Below are 17742 nucleotides of genomic sequence, written 5' to 3'. Positions count from 1 at the left end.
AACCGGTGGGAAATAAACCAGGGGGAGCGGGGTGCAAGGTGGGATGAAATAAAACCAGCGAAAAAAAACCGTGACGAAAAAAAACCATGATAGGTGGGACGAAAATAAACCCGGAACGGAGACTACTAACTAAGACATTAGGAGTAGAGATCTTGTGCGCCCTCTTCTCCGTTGTCGCCGGCATCCAGGCTATTTGACAGCCCAGCGGGCACCTACCATCGGCCGTAGAAAGAAACAATGCCGGCTAGCAATAATTCTTGTGTTTCTTTGTGTAGATACGACCTAAAGAATCCACTCTATCTCTTTCGTGTAGGCAGTGAGGAAGGACAGCCGTAGCAAGACCGTATAAATACAATCTAACTTAACTGGAGGCAATGGCCCACAATGACACGTGGAAGCCTCTTATTTGCCATGCACCATAAGGCTGGTCATAGTGGGAGTGACTAGCCACAGTGGGAGTAACTTCAGCAGTAACATTGAGTCCACCTCAGCAAATTTGCTTATGTGGCAATGAGTTAATGAGGAGAGAGGTAGTTTCAGTAACTTAGCTAGTTACTGTAACATCACATGTTCCAATGCAATATGAGTCTATAACCTAATAAATAAAGCTTTGCAGGACACCACACTTATGTTACTATCCACTATGAAGATAGTAACATAGTCTAGGGATATGTGTATGTTACTAGTGTATGTTACTTTCCATTGTGGCTAGTCTAACTTAGCTAGTAACATAGCGCTCTTCAAGAATTTTTTTGCTTATGTGGCATGTAGTTAATGAGAAGTGGTAACATAATATGTTACTGTAACATAGCGCTTCCCAACATAGGATGAGTCTACAAGCTAATAAATGAAGACCTCTATGACACTACTACTATGTTACTTTGCACTATGAAGGTAGTAACTTAGACTAGTGTCATATGCATATGACACTAGTATAAGTTACTCCCCACTATGACCAGCCTAATTCCTGCAGGGAACCCTGCAGGTGAGCCGAACCCCTCTAAAGCTGCTCTTAGACTACCCACAGTGAGAGTAACATAGGTAATAAGACATATTTAGATAAAATAGATGATGTGGCAAGCAATAAACGAAGAAAGAGTAACATCACACATATTAAGCAAGATGAGTCCATAGCCTAATAAATGAAGTGAGTCATCAGTCCTTTGGTACGTTGGCTATTTTTTTTGTCCGTCATAGAGCGCACGAACAACATTTTTTTATGAAGAAAAAGCGTACGAACAGCAAGCTGGGCTGCACGGCGATCTCGCTCGGCCAGGAAACGTCCAGCTCAAAGTGTAGCATCCATGTTGGCCCACGTTAGACCTTGGCCTGCCAGCACAAACAATCCCAGATTAGACACATAAAAAAGAAAATACGGTGGCCAAGTCGAACTTCAGACCTCCTGTCTTGTTTCTATGACAGTAGCCAGTTGAGCTAGCTATCAATTATGTTAAGGTGATAAAATTAGCTTTGTAATATATGCACAAGTAAACTTATGGACGCTCTATGCCGCGTATGGGGCCATGCTGGATCTTGTCTGCAGAAAAAATAACCAGCAAGGAGCAATCAGTGTCAGGTGTGGATCCGAACTAAAAGATGAGGAACACGCGTGGCCTGCGCACATACACACATGCAAAAAGAGCTCAGGCTGGGCACATGCGGACATACAAAGAGGCAAAAATACTTTTTTTTGCGGGGTAAAGAGGCAAAAATACTTATACATGCGCGTGAGAAAAAAAAAGCTGGAAGTATAGCTCAAAAGCAAATGGTAGTGCCTCAAATAAATAATACTATGGCAGTGAGCATCTGTGCAAAGTTAATTAAGAAAATTGGATAAGTACACCGGTGTGGGCCTTGGTACTATTATGTCCTAAAGCTTATAAAATGAAAAGGCATGGAATTATAGGCGGACAAATTTGCTGTTGAATATGACTATCGATTATTAAAAATCTGTACAACATCAGAATACTTCTTACTTACAGATTTGGGTATTTATTGCGATTTTCTGTTATCGTATGAAATGTTCATTTATGTGATGAACACTAATATTATTCGATGCCTAAATCATAGTTTGGGAATCTGTCTCTTTGCTATCTAATTTTCCCTTAGTTGATGAGACAATCGATCACCCCCGCTCTATTGTATTCTTTTTTCATGCACGTCATTACGTGAATATTTCTGTTATATATTTGAGAATTTACGTAGAAACTCATTTTTTAATGTATGAACTTTGCATACTCTACACCAGGTACGAGGGAATATTTGCATTTCTAAAGGATCAGTGCAATTTACCCATTAAAGTGATTGTCAAAATTTATTTTGTATTCAATAGTGGCTTAAGCTATCTCATAAAGCTATTGTAGATGTGCCTTGGTACTCCTACAATACTCGTACAGTTTCTCGAGGTTGCTACCCGGTAGACACATTTACCAATCACCCTCGATCAAAAAGAAAACTGGAATAATGCACATTTAAACATTTCTTACGATATGAGGCAACACCCATCTTTTTTTCAAGACGGAAAATGTCCATCATTTGATTAATCAAGACAAGCAAACCTCAGCTAACATGAACCTCTTTAGAGAGTCATCAGAAGATCGTGCGGAAGAGAAAGAGAGTCGTTATAAGATGACGTTGAACACATAGAGACATATATGTAGAGTAGAGGAAGGAGTAATTCAACAGTAAAAAGGCCGTCGCCTGATGTATGTGATAGCCAAAAAGATATGTGCTACATACAATTGATATTGAGCCATAAAATATGTATCCTAAAGATATGTGTCACACAAAATTGATATTGTGCAATAGAATATATAATGCCCACCGAATCCCCAAGTCACTCGCTCCTTTTCCTCGACACAAGTCACAAGTCACTCGCTCCTCTCTCCGCAACGCTCCACCGAATCCCCATAGCTGTAAGAGTAAAACCGCATCTATCTTCTCTCCTCAAATATTTTTCTCGAGAGCGCAAAATCAGCTCATGCATGTTATGGCACTAGAATCCCCATTGCTCAAGCTTTCCGTACATACCAGTATCGTTCGCATGCACTGAATCTTTGGTTTTTCTTAGAGGGGAGAAGCGGGCGATCGAAGACACTGTTCATCCGAGGTGAGCAGTGCGGGTGACGGTCGGCGAAGCTGCCGGGGTAGGCAGTCATGAGCTCGACGGACTCCTCGGACACATCAGACCCGGACTCATCGGACCTCCGGCAGGCAACCAGGTGAGCCAATCTTTCTCTCCCCATTCCCTGCGCCTTTTCGCTGCTTTACCTGGCAGCTTCTTCCTCCGCAGCGTCGGCGCCCGCCGCCTGTTCGACCGAATGCCTCCGGGGATCGACTGCATCGGCGCCCTCCCGGAAGGGATCCTCCACCACATCCTGTCCTTCCTCCCGGCGCAGGAGGCGGTGCGGACGTGCGTCCTCGCCCAGCGCTGGCGCCACCTCTGGAAGTGCACCACTGGCCTGCGCATCGTCGGCAATAAGGGTCCGGTGTCTGTCCAGCTTCTCCGGAAATTCATGGACCATCTGCTGATCCTGCGCGAGCGCACGGATCTAGACACCGTTGGGATCGAATTCAGAAAATTCCGTGAAGACGACGTGCCCTTTGTGAACCTATGGATCCGTTTTGCTCTGCAGAGCAAAGTTCGTGCGCTCACCGTCTGTCACTATGATGACTGTAACCAACCTTTCAACCTAGATGGCCTGCCCTTTGTCTCTCCGTGTCTGAGGACATTGGTCCTTTCTGGTGTTGGCTTACAAGGAGCTCTTCTTGATTTTTCTAGCTGCCCAGCATTGGAGGATCTCACGATTGGTTTCTCTGTCATCAATGTTGGCAAGATATCGTCCCTGTCCCTGAAGTGTTTGAGTATCTTTCGTTGCCGATCCTATCTGGATGACCGGGTCCGAGTTTCTGCTCCATGCCTTGTATCTCTCAAACTATTGGGGTTTTCAGGTGTTACCCCTTTGCTTGAAAGCATGCCATTGTTAGAGACAGCATTTCTGACTCTTGGCGCTCACGGGCACCTTACCTCACAAGATATCTGTTAGAAATATAGCCAATCTGGGGTGTGCTGTGGTGCTAACCATGATGCATGTCCGAACTGTCATGCAAATAATGATGGCAGCACAAATTGTGTGGTTCTCGGTGCTATCTCTAATGCTAAGCATTTGGAGTTGATATCTTCATTTGAAATGGTACGAGTGCACCTCACTCCTGAACTCCTAGTCTTGTTTGTCATCCATTTTTGTCTTGCTATATTTCTACCTAGCATCAGATATTCTGTTTGTCTGGGCATCAAACGTCAAACCCATTAGAGTGATTTTGTAAGAAACTGAGAACTATTGCGGGACATTCCTCATATGCAGTTTACTTTATGTTTCTGCAATTATAGGCTTTAATGGTAAGCCGTTAGGAGTGCAAGATTTGATGTACTATAGACAGGCCGTTCATGTCAGGTTATTCAGGACTTCAGCTTCTTTAGCCAAAATTGAGATATGCCTGTATTGAGAGGAATTTATTAAACACTACCTGTTCAAGAATCTTTCGTTTTTTTTACATCCATAGACAATAAACAGACATTATGTATGCCTTGTCACCAGCTGGGGTTCCTAGATCATCATTTTTATATGTTAACAATATTTTTTGAATTCGTATATGTTCACAATATGTATTATACATGAACCTTTTGTTTGTATTTTGTCCAGGTTATTTTTACAAGGGATTTGAAATGGTGCCCTACATTCAACAAACTAAAGAATCTAATACTCAATGACTACTGGTGCATGGGCCCTAGCTTTGATGCTCTAAGTTGCATTCTCAAACACTCGCCCGTTCTAGAGAAGCTCAGTCTTCATCTTTCCAAGGTATATATGTTATATGCAGAGAATTGCTGGCTTGATGTATTGTTGAAGTTATCATTTCAATATTCGATCTTGTTAATGTTTCTAGTTTCCCAGGGACAAAGAGCTGATGTTAAAATGAAAGGAAGTTACAGTTCAATGGAGAGATCTTCTGTGATATCTGAACACCTAAAGGTAGTCGATGTCAAGTGTTGTGTTGATGAGAAAGTTGCCGAAGTTCTGAAGTTCCTGTGTACACTTAACATACGTAAGTTGACTGACAGCACTCTTCATGCTTTGCATATTCTCAAAATTTGCCTTCATCTGTCATAAACAAAATAAGCAATGAAAAAATTCATTTGAAAAAGTTGTAGAACACCAAATTTTCTAAGACATGGAAACCATGCATGACACTCTGTGGGGAACAAAAATGAAGAACACCCGGCATGTGGATTTGTTAATTACTCTAATCAGTAATACAATTCTGATTTGATTAATTTTGAACAGTAATAAGAACGCTGGCTTCTTGCGTACAACAGTAATAAGAATGCTGGTTTCTTGCATACAAGAGTAATAAGATCGCTGGCTTCTTGCTTGGCTCTTTTTAGTAACATTAATGCCTGCGCTTAATAGTTCTAAGCAGTTACACTGTACGCAAATGTTGACTGTCTTGTCAAATGGTCGGTACTCATGGGAGACGAGGTTTTCACTCCCCTCTTTACGGAATTGTCTACCGTTCAGTTGTTCAGTCAAGAACTTGAATCCCTGTTGATCTTTTTCTTTATTTGTGGTGAGACTGGGACATAACTTGTCTATTACTGTCTGACTGCCTGTCATGATTCCTGATTTCATTTTTCTAGAATCCTAGCAGGAACGCTGCACATTCATTAAATAATGGTAAGAAAATAATTACATGATGATTTACTTTTTATAGGGACAAGTCAGAAAATACCTTAGACCATCCACACGCAGGCGGCTCCCACCATTACAGATTCACTATAACTGGCCACCCCCTGTTTCGTTCCTTAATTCATTTTCCTTTGTGAAATTCTTTTGACATTTTTGTACTAAACCTTGTTGCCACTGGCCTAGAAAGTCCTGCATTTTAATCATTTGCTTTCTTTTCTTTCAGCTTGTTACACAGTTCTCAAAATGGCTATTGGCTGTCATGTCCATATCCATCTCCCTTCATTTTTACTCTCTCATCCCTGGCGTGCACGTGTGCTCATTGGTTATTTTCTGAGGTGTTTATTGCTTGTTTTGAAACTTTTTGATGTTATGAGAAGAATACACAACCTATGTATTCTTGTCATTGAGCAGTTTAGCCAGGTGTTTTCTTTTTTAGTAGTTGTCACACATGTTGGATACGTTCATAGCTAGAAAACTGTTCTCGAAGTTTGGGAACAAATTATTGTTATTTGAGCGTATTGCAGTTAGGAACTTGATGAAATAATCAGATAGATCTATAATTGTACCAGTGGGGTTGCCACAATTTACATGCAGAATTCAATCATCTGGTGTGGACGTCGCAAATACATCACATAAGTTCACAACTTGTCAAAAAGTAGAGTACAAATAGTTTGATGAGGTCTCATAGCAGCGTAAACCCAGCACATAGATTCATGAGTCGCCAGTACCATACAAATGGCGGGCATAAATATGAACTATTCTAGCAAAGATCCTCCTATAATATAAGTTGCAGCTCGTTGAGTGAATCTCATCAAATAGTCTTGCGAGTCTTCTAGTATTTCCATTCCATGATCAACTAGCTAAGCACTGCCATTTCTGTGTATGACAATACACATTTATACTCTTGCCTCATCGTGTCTTTTTGTTTTTGTGCAGGATTCTGTTTCGTGTAAGGGTGAGAAAAAACAGTTAGCGGTTGATCTACCATCTCTTGACGGTCCGATAATGGAAGGCTTCAGTAGGATGTGACGATGTTATCTTATTTATCATCTTTTGTCTATGGGCATCTTATGCGAGTCCCGTGTCGAAGACCTGGCTTAGAGCTTCAGACCATCCAGTTGGACCCGATTTATCATATGATGTAATGCCTATTGCACTATTGTTCGTACTTTGCTCAATATCCAGTTGGGCCTGATTTATGCAGCTGAACAGTTCAGCACAGGGCTGGTAACGTAAATTGTTCTCTCTTGTGACCGGCTTAATATCCGTCTTTTTGTTACCGCGTTCCATTATTTGAAATTAAGCTGTAAAAAACCAGAAAAAGGTTAACCAAGAGAAGTTATTTTGTGTCGGAGGCGGCGAGGCCTTTGGCCGCTCCCTTACGGTGGTGAGGGCTCGGATTTGAGGCGGCGGCCTCGCTGGTGTGGACGACGCTTCTTCGGCGAGGTTGGTCGGATCCCCTCGGTCGCGCGGGCAGCAAGGTCCTGATGAATGTTGGTCGTGCCGTGGGGACAAGCCCCGAGCTCCCCACGTCAGATCTGAGGCGCTCCGGGCCGCGCGCAACGCTTGACCTCCGTCCGGCCTGGATCTTTGGCGTGCACGTGTGCCGTTGATGCTGGTGGCTATTTTGGTGGTGCCAGCAGAGAGGTTGTTTGAGGGAAGTCCTTGGCCATCAGTGGCGGTCACGACGTCGATGGTGTCCTGGACGCCATTCCCTCCTTGGTGGCGGCGCCGAGGTACATCTTCCCCTGCCTCCCCCTTCCCCTGCGCCCAGTTGAAAACCCTAGCCCCTGTGGGCTATGCGGCAGTGGCGCTACGGCGTCGTCACCTTCCTGAAGGCGAGGCCTCCGTGTCATAGCTCCGGGCAGGTCTGTTGTCTCTTCCAGGCGGTGTGCTCCTTCCCCAAGTGCTCCAGTGAGTCCGGCGGTGTGGCGCCCTCGAGCCTAGGCGAGAGGGGATAGGGGTCCCCTTTCCGGCGACTGTGATGTGTTGGTTGTGAGGGCAAATGGTCCTGGTGAGCGATGGCTTCGTCCGGTGGCTGCGGCGAAAAAAAATCTATGAACACGCAAGATCTATCCATGGAGATGCATAGCTACGAGAGAGAGAGAGAGAGAGAGAGAGAGAGAGAGAGAGAGAGAGAGAGAGAGCATCTTCATACCCTTGAAGATCGCTAAGCGGAAGTGATGTTGGGTGGAACCCTAAGAGGGATCTTTTCACACTTGGAGGGGGAAAAGAGGATGAACACCATGAACACAAAGAGGAATTCACTCCAACAAAACCCAATTACACATCCACTAGAATAGCAAACACATAGATCCACAAGAATACATGAACAATCCAAGGAAACAAGCACTAGGTAAAGGTTCTTCTCACTCCTAGAGGAGGTGAGGTCTTGATGATAGTCTTCTCCTTATGGAGGTCTTGAAATCCACAAGGACTCTTCCCTAAAGGGGTCTTGATCCACAAGAGGGAAGGAGCAAAGCTCACAATATCTCACATATACTTTGCTAAGTCTAAACATAACCCTAGGTACGAAATATATAGGCTTGGGGTCGAAGTGGAAGAAAAGGGGATCCAAAACAGCATCTCAGTCGCCCATCCTATAGGGTCCGTGCGCACGGGGTAAGTTGGGCCCATGCGCACGGGGGTCCCGTGTGCACGGTACAGGCCCGTGCGCACGGGGGTGCTCCAGCGCCACTTCCTGTAGGGTCCGTGGGCACGGGGTTTCAGGGGCCCGTGCGCACGGGGTCGCCTGGGACTTTCTGTCCAGCTTCGGTTGGGCTTGGCCTTCATCCTTGGTGACTTGGGTCACTTATCCTTGGCCTTGGTGATGTTCCACAACTACTTGGGAGGGTTCCTCTTCGTACCTAATGAGGCATAGAGTATTTTGGTAAGGTAGCATCCAAATTCCACTTGTATCCATATGCATGTCAACTAGGAAGGAGTTCACCTCGGTTTGCATAGCACGTGCTCTAGCTCTTGTCATGGGTCCAAGTGGGGCTTGATGTGTTGATGTAGAGTCCATGGGGATGATTGACGGATGCTCCGCATCATCTCCTCCCCCTTGGGAGAGATCTGTCCACGGATCGTTATCTTCATCACCATGGTAGATGGCCAAGTCTTTGACGTGGAAGATGTCGCTTACATTGTACTTGTCGCGTGGGATGTCAATCTTGTAAGCGTTGTCATTGTAGCGTGCTAACACCTTGAAAGGTCCGTCGGCTCGAGGTCGTAGTTTGGATTTGCGCTCATTGGGGAGGCGGTCCTTGCGAAGATGAAGCCATACGAGATCTCCATGTTGGAACACCATTGGTGTCTTGTTGGCGTTGAGCTTGGTGGCGAGGCGATGTACTTGACGCTCGATCGTTGCCCTTGTATCTTCGTGCATCTTCTTGAGATAACTTGCTCATGCACTTGCGTCCATGTTTGTGTGCTCTTGGAGAGGTAGAGGAAGAATGTCCAATGGGGACAACATGTTGAAGCCGTAGACGACCTCGAAGGGGGACTTGCCGATAGTTGAGTGTCGTGCGCGATCGTAGGCGTACTCGGCGATGGGCAAGCATTGCTCCCATTCCTTGATGTTCTTCTTGATCAACACCCGAAGAAGAGTGGATAGCGTGCGGTTCGTCCCCTCCGTTTGGACATCGGTTTGTGGATGGTATGCTGAGGAGAATAGGAGCTTGATCCCGAGCTTGGCGCAAAGTGTCTTCCAAAAGTAGCTTAGGAACTTGACGTCACGGTCCGAGACGATCGTCTTGGGTACTCCATGTAGGCGCAAGATTTCCCTACAAAAGATATTAGCAACATGTGAAGCATCGTCTATCTTATTGCATGGAATGAAATGAGCCATTTTTGAAAATCGGTCCACAAAAACAAAGACGGAATCCTTTCCATTTGTGTTCTAGGCAACCCAAGTACAAAGTCCATGCTAATGTCTTCCTAAGGTTGATATGGTATAGGAAGAGGCATGTAAAGACCGTGAGATTTAGCTTTTGACTTAGCTTTGCGACATGTAGAGCACCGGTTGGTGAAGCGTGAGACGTCACGGAACATCTTGGGCCAATAGTAATTCTTGGAGAGCGTCGCGAATGTCTTGTCGCGTCCGAAATGTCCCATAAGTCCTCCTCCATGAGATTCTTGCAAAAAGAGCAAACGAAGAGAAGACTCGGGAATGCAAAGTTTGTTAGCTCTCATAAGATAACCATCCTTGATATAATATCGTTCCCAAGAAGTATGCGTCAAACATTTAGCATAAGAATTTGCAAAGAAAGGATCATGCTCATACAAGTCTTTTATGTGCTCAAAGCCAATAACATTCAACTAAAGTTGGGTAACAAGCATGCATTTGCGGGAAAGCGCATCCACCACAACGTTCTCTTTGCCTTTAATGTACTTGATGACATAGGGAAATGACTCTATGAACTGACTCCACTTAGCATGACGCTTGTTCAACTTAGTTTGGCCCTTAAGATACTTGAGTGTCTCATGGTCCGTGTGAAGAATGAATTCATGAGGACGCAGATAGTGTTCCCAAACATACAAAACTCTCACTAAGGCATATAGCTCTTTATCATAGATGGGGTAGTTAAGTTGCGCTCCGAAAAGTTTCTCGCTAAAATATGCAATCGGGCGCTTTTCTTGCATTAACACGCCTCCTATGCCGGTAGCACTAGCGTCACAATGTATCTCAAAAGGTTTGTCAAAGTTTGGTAAGGCAAGTAGAGGTGCGTGTCGTGGTACTAAGTCTGACAGTAAGAATAGGGGGTACGTAGGAGGAGGCATGGCCCTAGCTACGGCGAGGTTGTGCACGCAAGGTTTACGAGTTCATGCCCTTCTCGAAGGAAGTAATAGCCCTACGTCTCGGTGCCCGGAGGCTTGTCGACTGGATTATGCGTGAGAGTTACAGGGGTGCCAATCCTTGTGCTAGAGGAGGGGGTGGCTTATATAGAGTGCGCCAGACCCATCCAACCCTCAGTTACATAGGGTTTAATGTACTTTAAGGCAGGGGCGTTACAGGCAACGCTAGCTATGAATGACTATAAATGATCTTTAAGACTACGGAGTGAACGCCTGACCGTTGCCATCCTGGGGCGGCTTTAGATCTTCTGTACTCCGAGTGATTCTTCGTATGGTCGAGTGACTCTATCTTTGTCGAGTGGAATTGGGGTATCCGAGTGGGATAGCTGGTCGAGTGGTTTGCACTCCAAGGTGATTTCAGTCGGTTTCTTCTGTTGTACTTTGAATGTCCTTGACTCTAGGGCAGTATCCTTGGGTAGGGCGTCTAGGTCAGGCCTATGACCCTACCCTAGGTACATGTCATCGTCATTAGCCCCCGAATGGATTGAGGTCCGAGTGAAGAAGGGTTGAAGTTGGTTCCGACTCGATTCCATACTTTGGAGGCATTTCTCAGGAGTCCGGAAATCATGCTGAAGCTTCAACCTTGTTTCAGTCGCCTTGATCGATTCAGAGGTTGTCGAGTGAATTATGCTGATAATCTTCAAGTGAGTTATAGCGCGAAATCTTCGGCGCGATTGATTGCTCTGCGGTTCCCGGATCTCACGGGATTCGAAATTTTGAAGAAGCGCGTGGGATGGAGCGTGCCACAATAATCAGAGCGAGTAGACAGGGGCGCCTCGATCCCCGCGCTGCCTTTTTCGCCACGTATCAGGTGAGCAACTGTTGCGGGATATGACAGGATTGCTCGGGCCCACGGGTCAGCCACTCGGAAGCAGACCCATAAAAGGCGTCGAAGCCGATGCAATGTACAGTGCTCCTCATTCAATCTTTTCTTCCTCTGCTTCTCAACCGCGCCTTCCTCTGCTCTCGACACCTCCGCCTGGCCCGTGCGCATTCCGCCGCCATGGTGAAGGACAAGACGGCAGGCTTGGAGCATGCAAAGAAGGCGACAGCGGCGGCGAAGGGAAAGAAGACGTCTCGGGGAACATCGTCGCGGTCCGGTCTGCCGCCTGGATGGATTCAGGGGGACTGGATCCGCTCCATGGTCGAGCGGGAAGATTTGGAGAAGCTTGCTGAGGATGGCTTGATTGTTGTGGGATCCTGGAGGCTGCCGGAGGGGGAATCTGAGCCCCAGCTGCGCGAGGGTGAGCGTGTCCTCCTCACTACTCATGTCGATCGAGGTCTTTCTCTTCCCCCGCATCCGTTCTTTAGGGGTTTCTTGAACTTTTTCGGTGCTCAGATTCACCATTTCCTCCCCAACACAATAACATATCTTGCTGCATACATCTCATTGTGTGAAAACTTCCTGGGTTGCCAACCACACTGGGGTCTATTCAAACACATCTTCACCTGCCGTTCCCAATCGGTAAAGAAAGCAAATTCGACTGACGAAAAGACGCACGTGATTCTAATGTGCCGGGGTTTAGGGATTCAAACTAGGGGTAGAAGCACTTTTCCTCCCATGACCCTTCCCGAGTCAATCAGAGGATGGCAGTCGACCTGGTTCTACCGCCAAGATGTTCTTACTCCTGGTCAATCGATCGGTCTCCCCCTTTCACTATGGAGCGACTCCGCCAACCTTCTTCACTGACTGTGACCCCAGAGGAAAAAGGCGAGGTGTCCCTTTTAGTCGACCAGGTCCTCAACTTAGTCTGGGAGGGTGTAACTGGCATAGATCTGTTGGAGGTGTTCCTCAGTCGACGCATCCAGCCTCTCCAAGCCCGCGATCATCCAATGTGGATGTACTCGGGCACTGACGACACCGCTCGGGTCCACCCAGAGGAGGTCGCCGAGAAGACGGTGGCTCATTGGCTGCGGAGCGTCACTGGGAACAAGGATAACCCCGGGGGTCCAGCAAGATTCGGCCATTCGACGCTGACCATGAGCCAGAAGAGGTCAGGCTCTAAATACCGAGTGTTTTCTTCTTCTGATCTGCAATTGCACTTGAACCTGACTGATACTTGTTAACTCACGTCTTGCAGATTTATACCAAGATGTACTCGATGCCCAATGAGGAGCAATTCCAGCAAGGAGCGGAGAGCGAAGACGGGAGTGCCGACTGGTGTCGGCGTCCTGGGAACGGGGGTCCCCAGACTTGCCTGCCTGCGACCCATGACGTGGCTCCACCAACGGCCTGGTACGGCCCAAGATCGACAGCAGCAGCTCAAGACCCTCGCGAGGGGCCAAGCCTCGCGAGGCGGACGACACCAAGACCTCCCTAAGGGCAGCCTCACTAGGCTGGCTCCCGCGGAGCGGAGATATCTATGCAAGGGGCACCTCGCGAGGTGCACGTGACGTGAGCCATGACGACCAAGGCCAGGCGGGCGCCAGCGGGCGCAGCATACCAGTTTCCCCTTTGGTGCCAAGGGGGCAAGCGCAGGCGCGGAGTGCCAAGGCATCAGGCAAAGGTTTCCATACCGGTGCAACAAGAACAAGACCAGCCGGATGGCAGGATGGAGGTCATCGTGGAGCCCAGGGCAGCGTCACCACCAGAGCCTTTGGCAGGCGAAGACTACTTTTGTCAGGATAGCTTGTACTAGCTGCCCCCCTTCAAATCTGGCCGTTGTGGGATCCCTTCCTGCCTGATATTTGGGAAGAGGACCTGGGCCTCTATAAATAGGACTAGTCACCTCCATAGCAGGGAGAAGGATCCGAACCTTCACCAGCTCATCAAGCCCAAGAACACCTCTCCTCCTAATGCTGTTCAACCATTGTACTAGTTCATCCTCAGCCCACGAGGCAATCCACCACCACACACTGGAGTAGGGTATTACACCACAACAGTGGCCCGAACCAGTATAAATCTCTGTGTCTCGTGTTCCTCAGGTTCGTCGAGCTAGGCCGTGGATCGTTGAGCGAGTGATCTAGTGAGAGAGAGAGAGTTTTTCGTGCGCACCCCAGTGTTCGAACCTCAAGGGTTTGCCGGAACCCATGATCTGACATTTGGCGCGCCAGGTAGGGGTGCGTCGAAGCTTTCCCTCCGTCGATCCACGCTCCACCGTTCCATCAGTCCCATGGCTGATGCTCACCGAGCCCGCGCCGAGCCGCTCTCAACGCCCGCGTCGCCCAGACGACGCCCATCGGCGGGTCTCCCCGTCGTTCTCCATCGCGTGCTGCCAACGCCGCCACCGGCCCGGCAGGGAACGAGCAGCAGGCCTCATCGCTGCACCCCTCCATGCGGCGGGATGGGCGCACCGCCACCCCGTTGCTGACTCCGGCCGGTTCGTCCTCCCATGCTCGCCACGGACCCATGGACGCGCAGGCTGCGCTGCTCAGGGCACGCGAGCTCCTGCGCTACCGCCTGGTCGATGACCTCTACGAGGAATGGCTGGACCGCATCACTCAGCTCGTCAGCGCCGCCGGGGGCTCTCCTCCGCCGTTCCTCTTGCTGCCTCGTCCGCCTCCCGCCGCGGGCAACGTGGCCCATGGAGCACCTTCGCCACCTCCACGTGAAGACGTCGCCCTAGAGCCAAGACGCGTGGCCCCATGACGCGACCCGGCGCGCAGGGCGCCGGCGCGTGAAGAAGGAAGCTGCCGGGAAATCCCTCGGCTGCAAGAAGATGCTCCCGCACTCCCAGCACCACCGCGTCAGGACCGTGCACCGCCTGCGGTGGCAGCGCGCGGATACCAAGACCAGGCTCCGCCACCACGACCAGCTCCAGTGACTACAGCAGGCTGCCGCGCCTTCACTGCTGAGTTGCGTAGCGTCATCTGGCCCGGGAAGTTCAAGCCCGACCTGCCTCCGCGCTACGATGGCACCCCCGACCCTGCGGAGTTCCTGCAGCTCTATGAGCTGAGCATCGAGGCGGCCAACGGTGACGAGAAGGTCATGGCGAACTGGTTCCCCATGGCCCTTAAAGATGATGCGCGCTCGTGACTCCTGAACCTGCCCGTGGGATCGATCTCCTCCTGGGGCGAGATGCGCGAGCGTTTCGTCGCCAACTTCCAGGGCACTCGTGACCGCCCGCCGGCCGCGGGCGACCTGCGGCGCATCAAGCAGCAACCTGGGGAAACCCTGCACAAGTACATCCAGCGCTTCAACAGCATCCGCCTCAAGATCCCCAAGGTGACGGACGAGGCCATCATCTCCGCGTTCTCGGACGGCGTCCGCGACGTCAAGATGAAGGAAGAGCTCGCCATCCACGAAGACCTGTGCACGGCCTTGGAACTGTTCAACCTAGCGACCAAGTGCGCAAGAGCCGAGGAAGGGCGCCTCTCCCTCGTCGAGCTCCCCGCTGCAGACCCAGAAGACAAGAAGGACAAGGTCAAGGACGTGGAACGCAAGGGAGCAGCCGTGCTTGCGGCCGAGCCAGAGGTGAGGTGCGGTCGCGACCACCTGGAGTCATCTAGGGGCAGCTGTCCGTTCTGCGCCTTCCACAACGTGCGCAACCAACCACCAGCGATTGTCAGGAGCTCAGGGCCATTCGTGACGGGCGCTTCGGCCGACGCCCCGAGCGCAACGACCGAGGCTACGGCCGTGGAGGAGGCCGAACAGGAGGACACTGGGACGACCGCGGCCCTCGCTAGGAGTGGCGCGACCAGCCTCGTGAGGATCGCTGGCATGACCAACCACGTGAGGGCGCCTGGAGGGACCAGCCTCGTGAGGACCAACCTCAGGGTATGGCCGGCCTCCCTCCTTGACACCACCACCCAGAAGGAACAACGACCAGGATGAGGGGGCTGGGGGCTTCCAGGAGCCTCGCGCCATCGCCTGCATCTTGGGCGGTGCGCAGGCCCCGGCCTCTCAACGCCTCTTTTCAAGCAGTTCGCCCAAGAAGTGAACACGGCTCTCCCCAGGCTCGAGGCCACGCGCCCACTCAGGTGGTCCAAGTGCGCCATCACCTTTAGCTCGGCGGACCAGCTCAAGTGCGCGGCAACTGCCGATGCCCTCCCGATGCTCTGCTCTCCCATCATTAGCAACGTCCAAGTCACCAAGACCCTCATCGATGGCGGGGCAGGGCTCAATGTCCTCTCCATCGACACGTTCGACCGCCTCCAAGTGCCGTATGATCAGCTGTAGCCTACCAAGCCTTTCTCAGGAGTGACCGACGGCTCCACCACCCCGATAGGGCAGATCCGCCTCCCTGTCACCTTCTGTACCCGCGACAACTACCGCACCGAGCTCATCGACTTCGACGTCGCCCACATTCGTCTTCCCTACAATGCCATCCTCGGGTATCCAGCCCTGGCCAAGTTCATGGCAGTGACTCACCACGGCTATAATGTCCTCAAGATGCCAGGAAGCTGCGGCGTCATCATGGTCGCATGCGAAGAGAAGGACACGGTGTGCTCTCTCGAGCGCGCCTACCAAGCTGCTGCGGTCGAGGACCCAGACAACGAAGGCACCATCTACCCTCCTGAGGCCGTACCCAAGAAGAAGAAGCAGCTGCTGCGCCAAGGGCCTCAGGAGAGCGGCGTCACCACCTCAGGACATGCGCCTGCAGATGTTGCGCCTCCCTCCCTCGCATAGGAAGGCGCGCCCGGCGCCCTCCTCAGGCTGGGCTCGGGGGCTCTCTTCTGCAGGGCCTCAGACCTAGCCAACGTCACGAGGAAGGCGCTTGGGCACCATGTGGAGGCGTGCTTCGCTGCATGTCTCCATCACGAGGGCGCAAGGCATGGGGTGCCTGGCGCTCAAGAGTTCATCACCAACGCAACTAAGGAGCTTCAGGAAGCGAGAGTCATCTGTGGCGACCGCCGCCCACCACCTGGCGTAGCTCCATGTCCTGGCGAGGACAGCGAGCTGCACGTCTGCATCGACTACCTCGGGCTCAATAGGGCCGCATCTCAGGAGCGTTACTGGCTGTAACGCCCCAAGACCGACGCTTCAGAAGACTTCCTTATTTTCGTGATCACCGCGTGTTTCTTTTGGTGCTTGCTCTTTTATTTTTGCATTGCATCATGTCATCATGCCATCATGTCATTAATTTTTAAAACTCAACCAAGTAAATTGCATGGATCTTCGATCCATTTAAATCGAGGGAAATGCACATGGTGATATCTCTTTATAACATATCCTCCTAATATTTATGGAGCTATTATAAATATTCCATTCGTTGGAGTTCACCATAACACACTTGCAAATATCCCAATGCCTTTGTTATCTTAATTCTTGGTCTCCAACCTCGAATTATATTTTTTCATCTTATTCCGGAGCTCCACCAAAAATCCGAACATTTTTGGACCTTCCCAACCCTCACTTCCTTCAAATCATTTGAATTTATATCGTCCAATCAGGCCACTTCTATTTTTCCTGGATCAAGCGCATTTTTGTGATTCCGGGAAAATAATCCCCATGCCCAAACTCTTTCTCTAACCTTTTCTTTTCTTCCCTTTCCTTTCTTTTTCTCTGTTTTAAGGGAAGATAGGAGAGAGGAGCCAGCCCGCTGCAGTCCAGTTGGGCCTCCTGTTAGCCGCCGCTCGAAGGCCCATCCCCGCGGCCCACCTAAGCCAAACCCTAGCCCGATCTATTCCCCATCTCTTCCTCTGCCGTCGCTCATCCTCCCGATCCCCTCACCCTCGTCCTCTCGTCCTCTCCCTTGCCCCGCCAACCAGAGAGAGGAGAGGAGCGAGACCCCTGTCGCCGAGCGCCCGAGGAGAGGAGTTCCTCGAGCCGGCCTCCCCGCCTCTGGCAACGGCCGCCGTCCCGCGCCCAAGCTCCTCCGCCCCGCGCCTCTGCCTCCGGGCCACTCGTCGGAGCCCCGCGAGTTCGTCCCCGCCGCGCCAAGCCCTCTCCATCGACCTCCGCGACCAGCGCCTCCACTACCTCCCCGTCGCTGCGCCTGCCTCCTCTCATCGCGCCGTCCCCGTCCTCTTTCCGGCAGGATCCGCTCCGCCGTCGTGGTTCCCGGCGCCCCGGACCTCCCCTGCTTCGCCGTCGTGTCGCCTTGCCTCGCCTCCTGCCTCCCGCGTGCCCCGCTGGGCGCGTGTGTGCCCGCGTCCAGCGCCTCCCGCTTGCTCCGCCACTGCCTCCTCGACGTGGTCGAGCCCGACCACGACCCTCTCCACGCGCCACAGAGGTCTCGCCTCCTCCCTATGGCAT

General features: G+C 50.5%; 1 pseudogene; it reads left to right on the top strand.

The window, feature by feature from the left end:
* The first annotated feature begins 2851 nt into the window (after nt 1-2851).
* On the top strand, nt 2852-7034 carry LOC123096326 (putative FBD-associated F-box protein At5g38570; annotated as a pseudogene).
* Nucleotides 7035-17742: the final 10708 nt, after the last annotated feature.

This window comes from Triticum aestivum, chromosome 4D, assembly GCF_018294505.1.
Source record: "Triticum aestivum cultivar Chinese Spring chromosome 4D, IWGSC CS RefSeq v2.1, whole genome shotgun sequence".
Taxonomy (NCBI): domain Eukaryota; kingdom Viridiplantae; phylum Streptophyta; class Magnoliopsida; order Poales; family Poaceae; genus Triticum; species Triticum aestivum.
This window is presented reverse-complemented; position numbering and strand designations above follow the sequence as displayed.